Genomic DNA, 4,543 nt, shown 5'->3' with positions numbered 1-4,543 from the left:
ATAAATGCCCAATGCCCATAAATAAAAACACTCACATAAACCACGCTAGCCACGTGTATTTTTCTAATTCTATGGTTTTATCCATGGTGATGCCATATTCCAAAAATAAAAATAACGTGAAATGTTTCAGGAAAAAAAAGTTTTACCTTGTTTTGAAGAATAAAAAACCTTTTCTTCAAATGTTGCAAATTCACTTTATGGCACCATTTTATTAATTAAGTAATTAAAAACACTTTTTGATTTTTTTTAAATCAACATGTTTCGAGAACGATGTTCTCTTCATCAGGACATAAATTGTGCTAAAACTAATTATAAAGTATAGAAAAAAGGCGTGAAAATGGATGGTTAGATGAGTTGTGTATAATTATATCAGGTTAGGTTAGGTAACATACGCTGATATAATTATACAAAAAAATGTTTTTAATTATTTCATTAATAAAAAACCTATTTGTAAGAATAAATTTCAAGAGGAGCGTAAGAGCGGATTATATGATAAATTATTAAAAAAAAAACACTTATTTCTTAATGTGACATTTCAGAAGAGCATCCCTAACTGTACGGCGTAAAGGTAGGGAAGCTATGTCACCACCCGGTTGGGCAGCATTGTGAGGCGGGTTAAGATAGAGGCTGTAGGGAGGGATTTAAATGCGGGTGTCGAAGAGGCCCGGATTATATGAAGGAGGAAAAACTTTTGCCTAATAACTCAGCTTTAGAGTTAGACAGTCGGCCATCGGGCTTGGTCAGAGGTGGAAAAGTGATTCTGTAGAAATTTCTCCCAATTGAACCAACAAGCTAGTAGGGAGCTCGAGAATAAAGAAACTGGACAAAGCAAATGAAGGGTATATTCTTCCGACTGCGGTCAAAGGCAATGGGACAGGAGAGTCCAGCTGTGGAGGATACTGGGCTCACCTTACGAGATGAACAACTGTTTCTACTACGGAGAAGCAAAATAATGCATTTTAATTAATATTTGTCAGATTTATTGTGTTAACTTTGAAAATATTTTTATTTTATTTAATTTAAAAATATTTTTATTGACAGGTCATTTAATCTAGGATGAGGGGAAATTCTATGGATCTAAAATGACCTGAGCAGAGCATTTTGTATGAATGGCATTGAAGCCAATCAAGGATGAGTGGAAATTGTATGAATCTAAAAAGGCCTGGACAGAGCAATTTGTATGAATGGCATTGAAGCCAATCTAGGACGATAGGAAATTGCCTGGCAGCCATCTTATACGACAAATTTTTGAATGATTTGAATCAAAAGTGATGTATATTAAACGATTATTATTGTACTTGTGTGTTGTTAATGCAGTTATAAAGGCTTATGATTTTTTTTTAATTAGGAAGGTTTTGACATTTTTTATACATCTTTCTCCTCACCCTACGGCTTCAAATTGTTCTAGGATGAGGGGAAATTGTGTGGATCTAAAATGACCTGAATAGAGCATTTTCTATGAATGGCATTGAAGCCAATCTATGATAAGGAGAAATTGCCTGGCAGTCATCTTATATTTATTTATTTATTAATCTTAAGTTAGCTCACATCTTCGTGTGTGCTAATAGTTTTATAAACGTATAAACATGTACATTGTTTGGCAAACATAATCTTTCTTTAAATATTTCAATAAAGTCACAAAAAAGGAAACATTAATAATTGAGATAGACATATTTTCTTAATTCATTTTTGAACTTATTTATCAAAATAGAAAAACTACAAAACGATAATGAGAGAAGTAAGTATGTGAATTGTGCAGAGATGAGATTGAATGAGAAAAAAATGGATGGTCTAAGCATAGACGAAACATGGAACCACATAAAAGTGAGTCTTTGTGAATCTGCTAGAGAGGTGTGCGGAATAAGTACGCAAGGTAGAAAGAAAGGTGATGCATGGTGGGATGATGATATTAAAGCACTGGTCTCAGAGAAGAAGAAAGCATGGTTATGTCTGATTGCGGCTGGCAGTGCTTCCAGCGAAGAGAAGGATCGAGCGAAAGAAGTATATAAGGAATGTAAGAAAAAAGTAAGAGTTGGAGTGAAAGAACGAAAGAAACGCCTAGAAGAGGAAGAAGGAATGAAAATGACAAACCATTTCCAAGAAAACATTAAGCTGTTTTGGAAGGAAGTCAAAAGGTCCCGGTGTGGCCCTGAAACCGGAAGCATGAAAGTAATAAAATCGAAAGATGGAAAAATGTTGACGAATGAGGAAAAAATAAAAGAGAGATGGATGAAGTATTTCGAGGAAGTCTTTGAAAGCGAAGTGAGTGACAGTGATTCTAGCGGCGAATCAGATACGAACGATGATGGACTGAATGTTACCGAAATTAGCATGGATGAGATAGAAAGATCAATTAAGTGTATGAAGAATGGTAAGGCTGTCGGTTTCGACAATATTGCTGCTGAATATTTTAAAGGAGGTAGCCGTATAATTCTCACATGGTTGTGCAATCTTTTTAACCAATGTTTAAAAGAAGGTTACACGCCTTTAGATTGGAGAAGGGCAGTGATCATGCCATTATACAAAGGTAAAGGGTCACGTATGGAATGTGGGAATCATAGGGCTATTAGCCTGCTAAGTTCAGTTGGCAAGCTGTATGGTAGAATTTTGATTGAAAGGGTAAGAAAGGAAACAAAGGATAAAATATGGGATGTGCAAGGTGCTTTTATGAGTGGAAGGGGGTGCATGGACCAGATCTTCTCATTGCGTATGCTCACCGAGAAGTTTCTGGCAAAAAACCAGAAACTTTTCTGTGCCTTTGTAGATCTACAAAAAGCATACGACCGAGTCGACAGGAAAAAGCTATGGAAGGTGTTGTCCAAGTATGGAGTGAATGCGAATCTGACGCAGGCAATTGCGTCTCTATATGAGGGAAGCGTTGCATGTGTTAGGGTGAACGGTGGTTTTACGGGGTGGTTTGATATCACAAAAGGTGTTAAACAAGGCTGCGTAATGTCACCGTGGTTATTCAATCTATACATGGATAATTGTATGCAAGAATTGAAAAATGTGGGATTGGGCGCGAATTTGAGTAATCTGAAAGTATGTTGCCTGTTGTATGCTGATGATGCGGTGCTGATTGCTAATAGTATGGATGATCTGCAGTCTCTCGTGTCTAGGATGAACGAAGTATGCGTGAAGAATGAGTTAATGATGAATGTAAGTAAGTCTAAAGTAATGGTGTTTGAAAGAGAAAGTACGAAAACAGTGTGCAATATAGTTGTGAATGAGGAATACTTGGAGCAGGTGGATGAATTTGTGTATTTAGGAAGCATGTTTACGAGAGATGGGAAGGCTGACAGAGATATTGAAAGAAGAGTAAATGCAGGTAACTCCATTAATGGAGGACTGAACGCAGTTGGCGCTAACAAAAAATTGTCCAAAGAAGCGAAGTTAGCAGTCCACAATGGAGTGCTGGTACCTACCCTGATGTATGGAAGTGAGGCATGGAACTGGCAAAGAAAGGATGAAAGTAGATTGAATGCTGTTGAAATGAGATCCCTGAGGCGTATGTGTGGTAAAACTATGTATGATCGTGTGAGGAATGTGGATATCCGCAAAGAGTGCAAGGCTGATGTAAGCGTAATGAGTAAGATCAAGAAAGGGACGCTTAGATGGTTTGGGCATGTAGAGCGAATGAGCGAAGAAAGGAGTGTAAGGAGAATATACGATGCAAATGTGAATGGTAGCAGAAGTCGGGGACGACCGAGGAAGACATGGCACGACCAAGTGAATCAGATACTTGAGTCCGGCCATGTCAAGAGTCAGAACAATAGAAGAGTATGTATGAGACGATGTATGAATGTGAATGAGGCAAAGAGTGTGTGCCAAGACCGAGTTGTTTGGCGGTCCGTCCGTTAGTTAGTTAACTTATTAATATTTTCTATCACAGCAATTTCCTTCGGGATTTTGTTATAGAGTTGAACGGCCTGGTACATCAGAGATTTTTGGGTGCTTGTTTTTATTCTTGTTGGCAATCTAATTTGCTTAGAATTTCTCGTCCCGTGTCCGTGTATCTCGTTATTGTAATTTATTTTTCTTTTCAGTTCCTTAGACATCATCCCTAATTTAATTTTATGTATAAAAATAAGTACATTCAAATACACAGTTTGCTTCACCGTCAAAATATTCAGCTCCTTTAACATGTCTCTTATCCGTGTGTATATGTTGCGCTTAAGTATTATTCGCATTGCTTTATTTTGCAGTATTTGCATTTTTTTCATTTTCTCTTTATTGCAGAGAAAAAGAATACTTGAACAGTAATTAAAGTGTGGTGATATAATTGTATTGTATATTATCTGGCATGTTTCTTTATTTACTTTGTTTCTGATTCTACCAAGAAATGATATTTTTTTGCAATTTTTTTAATTGTATAGTCTGCATTTTTTGAGAAGTTCAATTTTGAGTCTATAATAACACCTAGATATTTAATTTCTTCCACTTTTTTTATGATTTCTCCATTTATAGAAACCTTTGGTTCCTCATGCGTATTTGTTCTGCCTATATGCATGTATTTTGTCATATTTACATTTAGTTTTAATTT

This window comes from Hesperophylax consimilis, chromosome 8 (genome assembly GCF_061612785.1).
Source record: "Hesperophylax consimilis isolate HC1 chromosome 8, BYU_Hcon_1.0, whole genome shotgun sequence".
Classification (NCBI taxonomy): Eukaryota; Metazoa; Arthropoda; class Insecta; order Trichoptera; family Limnephilidae; genus Hesperophylax; species Hesperophylax consimilis.
This window is presented reverse-complemented; position numbering follows the sequence as displayed.